Source organism: Pezoporus flaviventris, unplaced genomic scaffold, assembly GCF_033815535.1.
Source record: "Pezoporus flaviventris isolate CSIRO_AGI_PZ_B2104156 unplaced genomic scaffold, CSIRO_AGI_Pfla_v1 ptg000014l, whole genome shotgun sequence".
NCBI classification, from domain to species: Eukaryota; Metazoa; Chordata; class Aves; order Psittaciformes; family Psittacidae; genus Pezoporus; species Pezoporus flaviventris.
The window spans coordinates 520,493-539,073 of NW_026892562.1; the positions used below are offsets into that span (position 1 = coordinate 520,493).

At 38.9% G+C, this 18,581-nt stretch overlaps 1 protein-coding gene across 3 annotated transcripts in view; it reads right to left on the reverse strand.

The window, feature by feature from the left end:
• NAV2 (neuron navigator 2) overlaps window positions 1-18,581 on the reverse strand; it is a 400,494-nt gene that overhangs the window by 64,185 nt on the left and 317,728 nt on the right. The gene's annotated exons all lie outside the window — the stretch shown is intronic.

Below are 18,581 nucleotides of genomic sequence, written 5' to 3' on the forward strand. Positions count from 1 at the left end.
TGAGAGATTAGGGAGCCCTTGGGTGGATGAAGAACCAAGGGACTGGTTCACTGCGAGCAGAACAGTTGGTGGGAATAATGCTACAAGCAGATGAGTCTGGGGACAAAGAATCAGAACAGGGAGATTGAGGTTAGGGGCGAGGAGTTAAGATGAACTTGATGAACAGTTGCATGTCAGGGAACTGTACTGCAAAATGGAGAAAACATATTAAGAAAAAATACCTGAGCTCATGAAATTAAGAGCCTATTACTGTAATATGCACAGGGAAAAAAGATTAAATTCAAGACAGAGCCTATAGTGTTCATCATATTTTGTTATTTAAATAGGGAGTGACCCACACAAAACACTGTCTCTTGCTGTAGTTTCAGTTACCAGCACTGAACAACACACTGACTTCCAGACAAGTGGGAATATGTAAATCCATTCCCATTATTACACTAAGCAAGAAAATATATTTCCAATCCAGCCAGAGTAGATTTCTGTTGTCCAGGTTACCAGTGAGGGATCCCAACATGAAAAGGAGATGGGCAGCCTTTCAGATGGAGGAAGTAGAGAAGACAATACCATGCTGTTGTCTAAGCCTCACCTCAAGAAAAATATCCATCAGTCATCCCGAAACCAAAGAGAAGAGAAGGAGAGTAGTTAGAAGTCAACAACACCCATGTATTTACTAACTCTGTGCAACTTGGGTGCCCTTAATAATATCTTAAATAAAACCACATCTTTTAGCACAGCGCTGCATTTTTGGTTGAAACAGTTAAAGCGCAAGTAGTCAAAGGCTATAAAATAAAGACTGTGGAGATGTTCTGCTGCCAAGACCTTCAAATAAATGAGCCACAGTCTGAGCTTGCCTTTCTGAGCAGGAGTCTATATTTTAGTGGCCACGGTGTTCCTATGGCAACACAGAGGACTGGTAATTTAGATGCCGGTGAATGTGACAACTTGCAATTTAGAACAATACTACTAATAAAAGCGGCTTGGGAAAAGCAGCGTTCAACACAAATGTTTGTGTTTAAATAAAAAAAAAAAAAGCTGTTCATTTAATTCCTCTCTTTTTTTTTAATGATTATTTACATTAAGTTAGTCTGTTGGTGATTAAAAGACGGAAACATGACTCTTCTGCTTCTTGATATGTCTGCACCCCAAAGCGCAGTCAACCCAGCCGCTTCGCGATGTGCATGTATGTAAATGCAAATCTGCCAATGCCATTATCTCTGTTGAAAATCAGACAAGAATCATGTAGCTCTTTAAAAACAAAAGTAGGTACTATTCATAATGGAAGCAAGGGAAAGGACACTCCTGGACTTGCATCTGATTTTCTTTCTTACCTCTGCTGAGTGTAACTGGTGTGCTTTATTAAAAAATCCTGCAAAATGCTCCTCATTCATTACTTTAATCACAGAACAGTCACTAGAGATAACTCTCAGATATTACAGGTACTTAAAAGAATCACAACTGGAATAGCAAATCTTTTTGCTCATCTCTAACATCCCTCCTGTCTTAATCAAAGTAGCCCCCATAGATGTGATGTTTCTTAATTATCTGCTCACAGAGTTGTATAGGAAATCGGTGACTGCCCTGTGACTAACGGTAAATAAGAACAGCCTGAAATACTCTAATTCCATTAATAATCAAATCTGAAATGGAACCTAGGAAGATAGAAAAAAGAATCAGAACATCCCATCTGTTGAATTGCCAGCTCCAAATAAAACCAAACCCACAAGATTAAGGTACAGCGTTACTTTCTCTACACCAATCTACAGCCCCATTGTCCTTCACTTTCCTGGCAGCCTTTCCACTGCAAAGGAGGAGGGATTTTGCAACATAATACCCAGAACATTAAATACAGAGGGATATTTCCAGATGAATTTTACATGTAGCAACGATCACAGTTTTTATGGGTCAGGAAGTTCAGAAGATTAGTGTGTTATGGCTGCAGTTTATAAAAGTGTTTGTGTTAGAGGTTTCGCATAGCAATCGGGTGAGATATGCTGTGAACAACTACACATTAAGTTCTTTTATGGTAGTTAAAAATGGGGAGAAGTAAAGAGACCCCAGGTATTAATTTACCTAAAGAACAGCTGCTTAGAAAAGACTGCAAAGTGTCCTAATACTCAGTGTAATAAAATCATTGCACCTCCAATTGCTTGTTCTCTCTCCCCACACTTGTGTGCTATTCCCATTAACCTTAGCAGGAATTGTGTTCATGGTCTGAACTGAGCTCAAACTGTGTGCCACAAAAGAAGACATATCAAAGAAGTGTGTGGCTTGATTCTTATTTGAAAAGGTCCCAAACCATAATTACAGGTTTGCACTCTAGGTTAAAGCAGCACAAATCTTGCTGGCTTTCAAACTCTCCCTTAAAAAACACCAATATGCTTGAAAACTGGGGGTTTACGGCAATATGTTAATTTGATTTGTATTTTTTCTCATTAGCTCAGAGCTATCAGTTAGGAGCTTATAAAGTGTCTGCATTTGATGACTGTAGTGATTGTGAAACTAATGCAAACAGGGTAGACTGTTGTGCAAAGACATGTTGTTCCAAAGACACTGCACTTCAGAGTCCTTTGAAGCTGTTTTGTAATATGCACTGTGAAGCATCTGCCACATTTCACCCTGGAAGAGACTCCATTACAACTGGATATCCTAAAATAATCTCAGCTGTAGTTTTCTAAGCCTTTTTTTCCCTTTCTTTCCTTCCCAAGAACTAGTACTAAAGTTACTTAAATGAAAAAAAAAACAACACACCACCAAACATTTCTAAAGCCAAAACACATTCCGAGCAGACTCAAACATGCTTCTGAACACACTTAACTTGATCTTATAAAACACAAAGATACCTTTTTAAAGTACTTTCACTGATTAAATCTGTGCATCAGAAAAGGAGGCACACAGCAACACTGCTGCACCATTAACACTATTACACATTACACTATAGGGCTGAAATTCTACGTATTAACCTAAACAAACTATGTTTTGTTTGCTAAAATAAATTAAAACAAAACCCAACAACTTGTTGTACTCTCATGTAACTGTCAGACTGTCAGTCCTGGGAACATATTTCTAGTTAAAACCAGAGGTATATAGGGAGCAACAGAAACTCATCACAAGAGATATGACAGAAAATAGACCTAGCTGCTATAACCCTGTGAACTTGTGGCATTTCAGTGTGCTTCCAAAAGGAGCTTGGGAGCAAAGTGGGTTTGGAAAAATGAATATCCATTTTTTAATTCCCCTTATTCTGCTGACTGAAAGATGCACAATGGTTGCAGACTGATAACGGATATGTGCTATGAAATGCTCTTCTTCACTTTCTTAAACCTTAAGTGTAAGAGTTGTCTCTCCCCTTAGAGCCTTCCCCAAGAGCAGACAAGTATTTTAGGCTGGTGCTATCTGGATTTATTTTTAGAAGTGAGCACATGAAGTGCAGAACACGTTAGGATTGTGTTAAAATTGCTCATATAGGTAGTATCATACAAAAGTAAAAAAATCAATCATCAGTGTGCAAACTACTGCATGGGTACGTATGCAATAAATAGGAACCAACCAGTTGTAGATTTCGGGAGATACAGTGAGATTTTTCTGGTCCCAAGGCAAGTCCCTTGCCACCTAACAGCAAAACTTCACTTGACTTGAAAAGTGGGGATTCCAGCCCTGAAAAACTGTGCATACTCAGAAAAGCCAAATATGGGATAAGATTAATGATTTGGAAAGAGATTAGTCATTATTGCATTGATAATGGGTCAGGAAAATAGTACAAGATAAGACTTGGCATCTAACTCCCAGGAACTCCTTTTCACTGACCAACCACTGTGTTTAAAGAAAGCCACAGCTTTCTCTGAAAAGGTGACAGGCATGCCTGATGGAGAAGAAAAGACTGCTTATGTATGTGTAATGTATGATAAAAAATGGGTTTATAACATTTTATATTTACATCAAAGACTGTTTAAAAACTGCCAGTAGCCTCCATGGTGCACTTGTGTTGACACAAGTATGAAGCATACTTTTCACTATGGCCATTTCAAAAGAATAAGGACTTCAGAGTGAATAAACACAAATGGCTACTTTCTAGTGGCAGTGAAGAAACAAAAAAAAGGTATGCAACTGGAGATAATCCCATAAAAACAGAAGATGCTGAGCAGTGATGCAGCTTTCACACCATTATCCGATAGGAATTCAAAATGAACACTGAATCCAAGGGTTATACTCAGATGATCCAAACATTTGTTTCTAAATTTAAGAACATTACTAAGTCTCAAGCTCTTGGAATAAGAAATGTTACAAATGTATATTCAGATATAGCAAATACTCAACCAAAACTCTAAGAGGACAAATAGCTGTTTAGAAAGAACAGTCTATAGGAAATGGAAAAAATTGGTCTTAAAATGCAAGCAGTTTAATCTAGTGAAACACAAGAATGAACTATCATTCCCACTGTTTTAAATGCAGCTTTCTTGTGACCTTCTCCAAACCATGAAAATCAGTCCTCTTTCCAAATAACATTGCCAATCACAGAGTTTTACACATATGCCACTGACCCAAGGAAAAAATATAATTCTTCCGATCTAAACTGCTGAATAGAATAACAATTTAATTCTCCACTGTTACAAGACTTTCTTGTTTTCTGCCACCACTAAGATTTTCAGCTTGATCCTCAACATATGAAGTAATAGAAACAGTGCAGCTGGTACGATTGCTTTCTTCTCAGGACTGTGAAACTAATGGATGAATATACATGACTGATGTCCACATATGGTTTATAGTTTTCTAAGCTTTCTAACATGATGTCTTTGTCAACAAGCAATATAGCAAAGAAATGAAACATCATTTCTTCGTGAAAGAAGCTATACAAATGCATAATCTAGGGGCAAAGTTTTTTATGGCCAACGAAGTAGAGAACAAGTCAGAAAGAGAAAATTTTAAAGATATGCCAAGCATAATATCTGCACTTCGATACTTCTGGTTGTATAAGCAGCTGTCCAAGCAGTTGTACTATGGTTTTGAAAAGTCTTCTGAAACTTCATTTACAGTCCCCTCCCACCTCCATCCCTCCAAATACTAAATCCTTACTGCTGAATCAATAGCAGTCATTAACCATCTCATGGCATCCACTGTAAAAGCACTGCTGTCAACTGTATATATCTTAAGTCAAACCCAGTTCAGCTATAATCAATAGTTTGCCCATCTTAATTGCTTCAGCCTCCCTCTAATTAGCTACATCTCCACATTTACAGTTGTTTATTGCTGTCTTGGCTGTTAAAAAGCTAATACATCCCATTAGATAAGTAAAATCATTTATGCTAATTCAAGTAGAAATATTAAATGAAGAAAGCATCATCATAGCTTACTCTTCAGTGTTTGCAAGTCCTCTGTATTACAGAGTCTATAAACATTCAAACCACATAAATTCTTCAACTGAGTAATGAGCAGCGAACAAAGATGCAAGCTCTCAACTTCAACAAATATTGATTTACCTTTATTTTGAGAGTCCATCTGTATTTTTCTAATAAAACAAAGGGATATACTTTACCTGTACGACACAAAGACATTCTAAAGGTCATATATGAGCCAAAAGACAGAAATAGAATGATAGACTGGTTTGAGTTGGAAGGGACCTTAAAGCTTGTCCAGTTCCAACCCCCTGCCACAGGCAGGCACACCTTCCATTAGACCACATTGCTCCAAGCCCCATCCAACATACCTTTCTCAGATTGACCTGCAAAATCTTCCCACTCTTTTGAACATCCTTTCCCATGTTAAACGCTTTTTTCTTATTCTTACTTTTATTGTCTAACTTACCACTTCCAAATCACAGGAGACAATTAATACAATACAGAGTTTCACATTCTTCCTTTCTACCATTGTTACCTATGTCTGTTTAAGTTTTTTTAAAACGTATAATCTTCCTAACACAAAAGGTAACTGAATCAAACCAGTTACCTAAAGGAGAGCAGATCTAACTAGTGCATACTTCTGTATAAGTCTTTCCTAGCTCTACATTTTATGGTTTTGTGAATAATGCCAGCAGCTATAGTAACTATTATGGACTAATATTTTTGCTCATTCTGAGATAGAAATTCTTAGTTAAGCAGTTAGAAACCCCCAAGCTCCTCAGCTAAAACACTGAGTTTAAACTAGTATTTCAAAACTGCAGCTGATGAGAAATGGGTCCTCCATGAAATCCTTATCTCATGTGACAAGCAACTTGCCCACATGAACTTCTGACCTTCACTAAGCCCTAATAAAATTGTAGCTTTAGATCACCTGAGAAGACTAATGGTCCTCCAGATTAGAGTATGGCAGTATACATTTCGGGTAGTTATCATACCTTATGTTAGCTTAACCTTATTATGGGAGCTTCCCTGGAGGAAACTTCAGCTGGTAGACCAGCTGGTATCAAAAGGTCAACATTTTAGTTGCAATATCACTAAACCGGAAACTTATTTTCCATTGCTCAAAAATTATTCACTTTGAGAGAATTCCTGTGCAAACACAGAGAACCTAAGGGTGAAATATTCTGCTTATCTTCCACCAGAAGGACAAGATGGCTGTTGACACGTTCAGGCTCTGCAGTGTTCCAATTGGGTCTGCCATTTTTGCCTGTGCTCGTGAACAATGATGACTTGAGTATTGGTTGCACTCCACAACCTTATAAGTCTTTTCTAACCTAAATGACTCTCTGAATCTCTGCTATCTTAATGACACCTAAATCTCTGTCCTTGCACACATGTTCAGCAGAAGCTACCTCAGGATAATGGTAGTGATCATGAGCCTATTGGTGAGGGACATATGGCTCATCCCCATGGCAGGTTACTCAAAGCAGAGACTGCAGTAAGTACATGAGTAGGCAAAATGCATTTCATAGTTTCCATACCAGGGATGAAGGTCAATGTAGGTACAGTAGATTACTGCAGTCACAGCGCAGAAGAGTATGGGGCTTGGGAAACAGAGGATCTGCAGAAGGAACAGCAAAGTTTAATGGGTGCATTATCGGGCTGGTACCACTTCCTTCAAATCCCACCTGAGTGCTCAAGATAGGGCACGGTTCTGCCTATGCTGAGTGAACTTGAGTGAGCAGCACCTCTTCAAAATTAATAACCCATTCATATTTCTCTTGAAAAGCAAATCCTTTTAACTGCTGTAGAGGCTGTGATAACTGAAACACACTGAGTGAGCTGCAATGGGATGTGGGAACACCAACAGCAGTAACAACTGGATATTGATGTGGCAGCAAGCTATTACATTTAGTAGTTGGTTTTTTTGAAACTAAACTACTAATTCCAAACATCTGTGCCTTATAGAGCCCAGATTATCTGACACGGGATGTCATTATCTGATACCTGAAAAATTAATCTGGTAATGACTTGTATATTTTATACTTTGAGTTTCCTAACAGATAAATATTTCTATTATATACCTTATGAACTATGTTAAATATTTAGTCTGGTATGCCAGATAATAACTCTCAGATCTTTTCCCAAGATACTGTGGGTTTGTGTTTGGGGGCGTTTTTTAAATTTCATTGTAACTAATAAGATGAAAGCACAGCTCAGTGGTGTCAAAATACTATCAGGAAAAAAATTAATACAGCTATAAATACAGAAGGCATAGCTACATAGTGTTATGAAACACGGGTCAGAGATTGCTGAATTGGTGCTGTATTAGGTTTACAGATGCGCATCTGAAGATAATGAAGTGGGTCTGGATGCAATGCAGATTCAGCACGATACAACCTCAGCTGTCACATCATTACATTTTATAGGGCATTGTGCATTTCTGCTGCTAGGCAGTTTCAGCTACTTGTTTTATTTATTTAAGCTAGCAGGTCAGGAGGACAAGTGGGAAGTTTCAGTTAGACATAATGAAATGAGAAATGCTAAGCATTTAGAAGATGTGTGGGAAAGGAGGGAAGAGAAGAAAGAGTAAGTGGAGCTGCCCTTCAGGCCTAGCTTACAAGTCCTAAAGGTCAGAAATACTATGGTCACAAGATACAAAGCTACAAGATACATCCAACAGGGGAGATTTAGATTAGACATTAGGAAGAAGTTCCTTACTGTGAGGGTGGTGAGACACTGGCACAGGTTGCCCAGTGTTTCACCCATCCTTGGCCCGGTGTTCAAGGCCAGGTTGGACAGGGCTTGGAGCAACCTGGTCTAGTGGAAGGCGTCCCTGCCCATAGCAGGGGGTTGGAACTGGATGAGCTTTAAGGTCCTTTCTAACCAACCATTCTGTGATTCTATAAACATGGCTCTGATTTATGTGGTCAAAACTACCCACTCTGTTCCACCATCCCGCAGAGCCAGATCTCACCTTGTCCTCCCCGAGGTGGCATAAAATCAGTATAAACCCATTTAACTTTGTGTTCTGGTACACAGGTGCACAGTAATATTCACAAGTAATTAACCACCAAGGGGTTAATTATTACAATGCATCATCATCACATTACTATGCATTCATGTTGCCTTTTGTTTCTTTTTATTGCCATTATAATCAGGTGCAAGGACAGATGTTTCAGTGCAAGACATGACACTAATCTGGAGCTGCTTGTACCTAGGTCTCTGGTCTGTGAGGTTATCTTCAGGACTTATCTAGCTTGGTATTTATTTGCACTTGAAAACTTTGCAATACTCATTAATGTGATGCATTGTTTTACAAATGAAAATGCTAAGGACAAAACCTAAGATGTGTGCTATTGGCTATGTGCACTGTGTAATTAACACAGATATTATCTGTATGCAAATCATGTGATTGAAAATAGTGACTATCAGCATAACAAGTACCTATTATTCCTTGAGATGCAACTCAAGCAGGCATCCTGCTGGGGTCTAATGTCCTTCCTTTAAATAGCACCATCTTTTCTTTCTTCATTTACACATTCTTCATTCCTCTTGATGATTAACAGCACAGAAAACAGGGAGACTCCCTTTTGTGCCTTTGTTTAAAGAGGGAAATCTTGTGTGTTTAATTGCCCTCAAGCATGGGATCCAGTTCAAAGCTCAGTGGAACCTCTCCTGTGGGGCTACATTCCCCTCCCACCCCCATCATCACTGAACCACAGGCTGTTTAAATGATCCTTTAATATATGCAACTTCACCTACATTATCTCTAATTCTTAACTGATAAGTTAAAAGCAGTTAGGCATCTTTTTTGGGAGATTGAGGTTTTTTTTTTTTTAAAAAAGGAAAAAATGGAAATAAAGTGGGAGAAAACAAAAGCTCAACTATGCAAACTCATAAACTTTTTAAATGTCATGCCACCCTTCTCAGATGAATTTAACCTTTTAAACATTCCAGCCATGAAACGTAACAGAAAAACACAATTTTACCTTTTTCGGGAGATCTGAGTAAAGCTTTCTTGCTGGATCAGTTCTGCTAGTCGTGTCTGCTGAGAGTTCTGCATCACTGATGCTGGCACTGATTCCTTGCTCCACTTCCCTGCACAAGTCCTGAGGTCCCAGGGTCTCTGCTGGACTCTTGAACCTTTCCTATCATTTCTGTGAAAGCCAAAGCTTCTAGAACTGTTCCTTGCCCAGTAATTCCTTCCCTGGCCCCAGGCCTTCTGGGTTTTACACTTCCTTGTTCTAAGGCCACATCCTCTGCTTCAGAGATGGCTGTGTTACAGTAATGAAATAATTAACAGGGGTAATGATTGCAGTTATTTATCATTTGCCAAAATTGAGCCGTTTGGCCTGAAGTTTTCCAAGCTGCGTGCCAACCTAAGAAACAACTTTGGTCTCAAATTAAAAACAGCACAACAATTCCTGAGTATCATTAGCATATATAATGATCTTACTATTAAGTTAGATTGATCTTTCCCTGAGAAAACTTGTCTTGCAATACTAATGTCTTACTTTGTTCTGAAGAGCACTGGAGAACAGGGACAGTAAACCAAGAAGGGAAGATGAGACGGCACATGGAGAATAAGTGAGAAAAAAAGAAAAGGGAAAACAAATTTAGATGTAAGCTGTGAAGTTGAAGGCTGGGACCTGCTGCGCAAAAGCCACAGAACTGGGACATGGAGCCTCCAGTGGGCATGGAAAATGGAAAAATACGTGTGGGGCAAATTCGAAGGGAAACAACAGAAATGAAATTGTCTGTAAATAGACATTTTGATTTAGAATCATAGAATGGTTTGGGTTGGAAAGAACCTTAAAGCTCATCTAGTTCTGACCCCCTGCCATTGGCAGAGACACCTTCCACTAGGTCAGGTTGATCTAAGCCCCGTCCAACCTGGCCTTGAACACTGCCAGGGATGGGGCAGCCACAGCTTCTCTGGGCAACCTGTGCCAGCGCCTCACCACCCTCAGAGGGAAGAATCCTTATACCTTATCTGAAGTTCCCTTGTTGAAGTCACTGACTCCTATTTGACTGCAGGATGCAGATCTGCTGCAGAATTGGAGCACTGCTGTCCCATGAGGACAGCTGGTACTTGGGGAACCCCTGTCTGCCTGGTGCAGCAGATGGACTGTGCACAACATCAATCTTCTGCTAATGCCATTTTTCATCTGCAAAACATATATAGACCCAAACTTTTCCCTACAACTCATTCTCTCTTTGAGACCCTGAGGATGTATGTAGGCCTACCTTCTAACCAAACACAACAAAAGGTGACACAAAAGCAGCTTAGAAGCAGTAACTGGAATCCAGTTAGAAATTTATTTTATCAAAAAGATGCTTTAAGGCACTCTGTCCTTTACTTTGGCAAGCTTTAGATACAACTCTCAAACAGTTCTGCTACTGCTACAGCAATGATATAGAGATGTTTTGGAATTTTTTTATGAAATAGAATTAAATGCCCTGTTGGTTTATACAAAAATGTATCTTTCCACAACACAGACAACTCCCTCAGACCCTTTGTTAATTCTCATAGTTAAATCATCCGGGGGGAAAGTGTGGGAGTTCAAGGACTTCAACCTTAATTCTTTCCATCCCACTTCTGTGACTCCACAATCTCCAAGAGTCCAATAACACCTTTCAGTATCTTGTGTTGATATTATTTCCAGCAAATAATTTGGCAGGAGAGACAGAGAGAAATACTCATAAAGAAACAACCCAAACACAGGAGGCCAAAACTGAGATCCCTGCTCCAATCAGGCAGAGGAGAGACCTCAACTTGACTTTTTAGATTAGAACATTGATTGCTGCATCACTACTCTGTAAGGGAGAAACAAGAACAAAAGCCCCCAAACCTTTATTTTATGTTTTATCCCAGTGCAGTGAAATTAAAACAATTTTATACCAATGTCTCATCTCTCATCTCTCTGTCCTATTTCAATGTTGGCAGCATGTGGCCATCTTGTTAAGGCTGAGCTGTGAAATGGTGTCTCACTTTGCTATCAGAGGCTTAACATAAACTAGTACTGATAAAGACAGCTCTATTTCAGTGAATTCTGGTAGAATTAAGGAGTGGTCATTGGATACGTTTGTTTAGAACCTTTAATGAAGTGAACTGCACAAGTAATGATTGGATGAAAGGATAAAATTCACTAGATGTATTCCCCTGCTACTAATTAGATTAATGCAAGCATTCATATTTTGCACCGTAACAGGCACCCCTAACAAACTATCAGCAAAGTCCTTGCCTTCTGTATTAATAATGAAATAAAAGATTAGTCTGGAAAGCCCCTCTTTGCTCATTCACACCACTTTCCCTGTAATGTATGATTGTGCTTTGGTTCATATAGATTCTAAGACACAGAGAGCAGACTAGTTTCCAAGTCAGTAAGTACCACTTATAATCACTCCATGTTTTCCTTGTTTCCCCTGAATCCACTCTACTTAAGTTATAGCTACAATTCACTTCTATTCCTGAAAATGTCCAAAGAAAGTCTTATTCTTGTCCCATGATCTCACCCAGACTCGCTTAGCCAACTCCTAAGTTACCTTTGGCTCTCATTTTTTTTTCTTTCTAAAATAACCCCTTGTTCCTAAATGATTCAGTAACGTATACATTGCCATAATAAACTTAACTCTGTCGCCATGTACTGCAAACTCCTTCATTCCAATGCTGTGAAAATCTAAAAGTGAAATCAAAGACTGATGTCATTAAGGAAGAGGAGAATGTATCCAAATTGGGGAGTGAGTGTGTGATTCAAACACGTTTCATGGATGAAGTTGAGTTTCAGTAATGCATTAAGGACAAAAGCAGACGCAACAGAAGCCCACCATCGAAAGCACAATGCATTGCTTAGAAAAAGATAAGTGGCTACAAGAAAAAAAACATTTGACAGCAGAGGGAAGGATGTAGGAAAGGTAAAATAACTGGGCCATCTATGACAGGAATTGTGGTGGTGGAGGGAGGAGAAAACATAGAGCATGACCCACAGTAGAGAATGACTGTTTTATCAGTCACATGTTTACCTCATTAAAGCCAATGTAAAGTCAGCTCATAAAACCTTACGAGAGAGAGAAGCAAAATATTGCTAAACCCAAAAATTAGTCAGAAGCTGTTGCAGAAAGGGACCCTAAATCTAAGCCACAGAGTGGAAAACACCTCTGAGACTACCCTCTGGATGTTGGAGGCCAAACCACTAGCATGCTTTGACCAAGAAGGAATGACAAGCAACTTCATATTGCCATATAGCATATTTGCTTTTAATCTATATTCAGAAAGAGCTTAGTGGTTATCGTTGGAAGCCAACAAAAAATTTCAACAGAAAACAGAGCACAGAAGTCATATCCTGACTTCAGTTCCAAATCACAATCTTCTGATTTCAGAAAATGTCTGTATTTCTTTTGCACGCACATTCAAAACATTAGATATGTATAAATGCAGATTTCCTGCCACTACTTGATCCATTCTCACGAGTCCTTTGCTTCAGAAATGCTCTCAAACTACAGATGGATAAATTCACTATGTAGGAGTAGAGAGAAAATATGCACTATCCCAAAATATAGATTAAGTGGAGTATAAACTTTTCCTGGATGAACATCACCCCTGTGAATCTCAGTTGGCACAGGATACTCGTATTTCTTTCCTAGTCTCATGTTAGTGATTCTTCCTTCTTTTCTTCTTTCTTCTTTTTCCATAGAGATATACAGTTGTCTGCAAATACATCCCTAGCTATTTCCTGATACTATCCCATTCAACCCTTCTGCATTCCAAACAGTTCCAGTTTTGCAAATGCAACATTATATTTCAGTCATTCCTGAAAATAAAAATTAAATCTCTGCATAAAAATGCAAATGAAACACTAAAACTATGCATGTGCATATCAGATAGTCTCAAATAACATCAACAGTTTCAAAGAGATGTTTAAGGCATTAGGTCATGTTATGAAGAGTATCTCTAGCTCCAAGTTTCATAACAAGAATAAATCAATCTTGACAATGAACATGAAAGAGGGAATAAAACCTTTTTGAACACTCAAGGTGGTTTCCTCATTTCCCCCAAACTAAAATGAATTAATTAGTTGATATATATGAAAATTAACTTAAACTAACACCATAATCAGAGAAGGCAAACTTTAAAGTTTAAATTAGATTTAAAAGATATAAAAATATTACTTGGGGCTGGTGAGGGCACATGGTAAGTCCACAGTGGCTGTTGACCCGAGTCTTTTGTCAGTTAAGGAACAGCAACAACAACAAAAAAATCATATAGCTAGAAAGAGCTGACCTCAGCCCTTGAACTTTGCTCAGGCACTAATCAGGCTTCCAATGTTTAGAGCTGATCCTCTGGCTACTTATTGACCATATATACCTGGACACACATAAACATAGCCTCTAGCAACACAGTAGTTAGTCAGGCTCCCTGTGCTAGCACTGCACACAGGTTTCAGCTGTTCCAATGCCACTTGGGTCAAATTAAATTAGTCTCAAATTGCAGCAATCAGTATGAAAAAAATTAGATGTTTTGTTTTTAGTGAGAATATAAAAAACTTGTTCTAATAAAAACAAATTACGCACATAATGTAGCACAATGTAGCTCCATGTGTTTCCACTGCAGAGCATGCAATTATTTAACCTAGCCAAATGTATATTTAACTGTGCATACTTAAGCAACATAAGACTATTACGTGAAAGCCTTTATGCCTGTTTATATAACAGCAGAGCATTTTTAAGCCCCATGGAGCTGTGTTAACACTAGGCTGTTTAAGCCTTAGGATGTTGGGGCTCAATTCAGAAAGACCAGGAGCAAAGTGACTACTTGTTCTGTGGAGTCTCAACTTCACTGTCAGTCCTATCAGTTGTCATAAAAAGGTCACAAAGACACCTTATCATGCTGCTGGGAAATCCCTATACCATGAGGAAGGTGAGGAATGGAGAAGAGCAGAACAGAACTTACCAGATAAGAAGGGTATAGACCGCAAATATGAAATAGCTGTTGGCCACCAAGGAAGCTACTGTGACACCATGGAATGGCCTGATATAAATGCAGTAACTCCAAGAATCCCAGGGCAGCAAAAATATGGTTTTGCACTTTATCCCTGTCACTCCACTCCCTCAGCACCTTCACTGCAAAATTCATTACTTCATCACTTTCTTAAACCAGGAGCTGCCATTCAGGACAGCTGAAGGAGATGAGTGCTTATGAAATACACAGCATGTTAAATATGAGCTCAAAGTTGTGGATACCTTTACTATCTGTGCTATGCTGCAGATGTGGATGTGTACTGGATATACCGGGCTATTAGTACCACCCAACATTTTGGTTGTTCATTTAGTTGTTCAAATGTTTAGAACATTTTAGTTGTTCAAATTAGAAGCCCCATTTCCCTGTATGGATCAAAGCATCTGGATATCCTGAATTCCTTGGAGAGTTCTCATTGATACAATAGAGGGTTCTCTCTCACCCCACCTGCAGTACCATGTTTGAAAGCTTTTCACTGGAGGGGACAAGACTGGGAATAAACAACTCAATATTCAATAGACATAATCAGTAGAGTAAAGAAAAAGAAACAAGAAGCTCTAGCAAAGCACAGAAGAGCCTGCAGGAAGACACGTGCTCACCTTTTGACTGAGCATTTTGCTATTATTTTGCAAGCAATACAATTACAAGAAACATTCAGCCAGTAAACAGAAAGCTTAGATGCTTAGATCCTGGTTATTAACATTAGTCTGTTTATTAACATGTAAGCTAATACTAATAGAGTATTATTCTGATCACAAAAGAATATACAGCTGTAGAACAGAAGCAAAAAACCCTAATGATATTTACAGTTATGGACAACTTGAAAGCCCCAGCAAACGAAGGGCAAACAGAACCAGAGGGAGAACTGTTAGGTTTCCTGCTAGTGAGATATTTACTAATACACACAATATCTGAGGAAAAAAAAACCAGTCTGTCTTGAAATTTGCTTTGCAGCAACAACTAACTTCCATGCTCCTCAGACAGCCCCAAACTGAGATTCCTATGTTGACTCCCTTGACATTCAGCATGGAAAACCAAATAACAAAGTCTGCACTATGTCAGCAAGCATTTCACATTCTTTGGTTTGTCATGCAAAGCACAAAGACTCTGATACAGTTCAAAATGGTCTTTGCATCTACAATCTTGTTTACCTTTAGAATACAAGCTTAATTTCCCACATGCTTGAAGTGTTTTAAAAGCCACTTCATACAACAGAAAAAGAGTGCTAATTTCTGGCAATGGAACCAGAAATAGTGAGGAGAACAGCCTCCAATTCAGCAGTCAGATCAGCTTGATACTTACACACATCAAGTGGGTGTATGAAAGGAAATGTCATTTCAGGAAAATCTAGTTCCAGTGGTGTAGGATCATTTTTCCATCCCTAGATGCAAATTACTGAGCTGCTTAAATTTGGCAGGTTTTCCTATTTCCACAGAATCAGTATCCACAGTTCTGGCAAAGGTAAGGTCACTTCACCTGTACACACACCACAGTGCAGCCTCTTAGGGGAAGTGACAACCTGCCCATAGTGGAATACACAGGCAAGAAGAAAGTCCTAACTTCACCATGATGAGTTGATCCCTTGATGGCACCTGCCACCTTCCATTAGCTTTGCAGTCAACTTCAGCTCCTGGCTTGAAGCATTTCAATTTGATGCTAAAGCAGAGGTGTCAATAGCCCCTCAAATACAAATGGATGCAGGATCAGAATCATAGCAACAAAACCAAGTGGCATAGCACAAGGAAAAGGTTTCAATAAGAAATGCAGTTCCTAAATTCTCTCTCTTCAGAGTTTGCATCTAAGCAAGAAAGCAATTCTGAAGAGGGATTTAAAACTACAGTGACAGTCAAGCATGTAAAGATGGCCTAATCTACTAATCTTGGAAGGAACAGCTTGCAATTGTGGGGCGTTTTGCTTGGTTTGTTGGTTTAGTTTTTGTGTTGAATGGTAGAACTGTACCTGCTCATTGGAGGAAAGTTCTTGAGAAGGGCAAAGAATTGACCTCGATTGCCTTGGCAGCCTGTGGAACTCCCAGAAGAGAATAGGATAATTCCAGGCTTCTTGGACACACACAGGTCCTAACTGCAGGAAAATCTGATTTTTTTGTTGTGGCCATGGATACACAGAAAAGGGATTCTCCCATAGGAAGACAAATTGTATTTTTACAAAAAGCTGCTTAAAGTACCAACTGACCCCCACATCAATCATACATCTGCTACTGCTACATGACAGGATAATCAAGAGTCTGGATAGAGGCTTTAAACAAATACAACCTCTGCTAAGAAAATAACTATTTCTTTAAGCTGTCCACTCCTCAAAACTCTTTCTAGCCTTCAAAGAGCTCTCAGCCTAAGTTGGCTGTTGGAAGCAAGCTCTTTTCTGACCATCATGCCATGAGTAAAATCAGACCAAGTCTGAGAAACAGACAAATCTTTTCAACATCTCTCCATTCCATCACGCTTCTCTAAACAGAGTGGACACTACCACAGATTCTACATTCCCTGGATGCAGTATACTTCATCCAGCTTACGATATGTATCGCACAAAGCACATGCATGGAAAAGGGTGGTGGTGGCAGGAAGTATTATTGCAGCCACTGAATGAGTTCACAGGGAACCTGGTTTCCCAAGGGGGACAATTCTCACATAGCCACTTCATCTGAGCCACTTCCCCTCCTTCTCATCTTCAAGGGAGTTCTAGAAAGAATCTTCAAAGAATAAACCAGAATATTAAAATAGTAACCCTGATAGATATTAAAAACCATAGATTCAATACAGAGATGGGATTTACAGCCTGTAATAATGTGCTCCCTCTCCTCCATGTTACACAGGTGATAAATCATCCATCTCTTTTTTATAGCACACAAACATTTGATGATGCCTTTCCTTCCTAAATCTTCCTCTGCTCCATAGGTATTGTCTGTCTTTAAGAGTTAGTCTAAACTACTAAACCATCCTGGTAAATTTAAACAAGTGTTCTTCAACTTACATTTAGTAATGAAAAGTCTTCTGTCCATTTTAGACCTGAAGAAAAGCTTACATGCCCAGAAGTTTGTCATCTTTAGCCCTCTGAAACGGATCTGCTAAAAGACATGGCTTCCCTTGACTAACTTTGCCTTGTTTGGAAGTAGAATGTCTTTGTTTTTCCCTTTTGGTACTGCTAATTCCAGCCCTCAGGTCAGTAGCCCAAGCTACTATACCTTTGCCTTCAGCTACTATGTGTTGCTTAACTTTGCAATAACTTTATGTAACTTAAAACCACTTTGGATTACAACTTGTTAAAAGATTCCTTAGAAAATTAAAGTATATGGTATTGTGACTCTAATTGGAAGATCCAAAGGCCATAAACCTCAAAGAATCTTTGCAATGTGAATTTCCCTGTTTTTGTGAGTCAGTTCTCAAGATAAATGTGAGATCTTTCAAAGACAGAGATAGGTATCTGCAGGTACCCAGGTACAACTTGCGTATTTAGAAGCAGTAGTATTTCTTTCTAACCTAGTGATAAAATCCCAAAAGACGATCAAGCAGAGCAGAAGACTGAGTTAGATGGGAGTAATTTCACCAGTCTTGTGACTTTGCTGTTAAGCAACTATGTATCAGCATGTATTTACTAATTGCAGTGACTCATAGCACAAATACACTGAGCAATGAATGCTCAGGTATTGACACTTTCTGATCTATGTTATCTTAAAACAATTCAGAGGATTTAAAATTATTTTATATAAAGCTATGTTTATTTAGTGTATGGGATCCTTCTAAATGGGTCTTCACTGTCCTAGAAAAAAATGGGAAAAGTAATATTTATACCTTTTTTTTTTTTTTTAATGATAACAACTGAATACAAATTACAATTGCCAGGGCTTTCTGGAAGTGAAAGAACTAGAAACTGCTGGCATGAAATCTTCCTGGTAGAGTGGCAAGAGCTTGGCAGCAACTTCACTGAGATCTCCTGAAGTCCATAGATGATTTCAATTAATATAGTTACTCCTTCTCCTGACATCCTCTGTCCACAAACCCATTCACATGAAATACCTGATGAAACTCCTTGCAAGCTCATATACTGTGGAAGTCCACAAACACGTCAACACTCCTGAGGGAGCACTGCAGGAGCAGGAGATGCTGTGGGGGAAGGAGATGATGGGAATTCCACTACCATTACAACGCAGGAATATCTATTTCTATGTATTTCTATAAGGGTTGGATCCATCTGAAGTTTAAGATATAACCCAG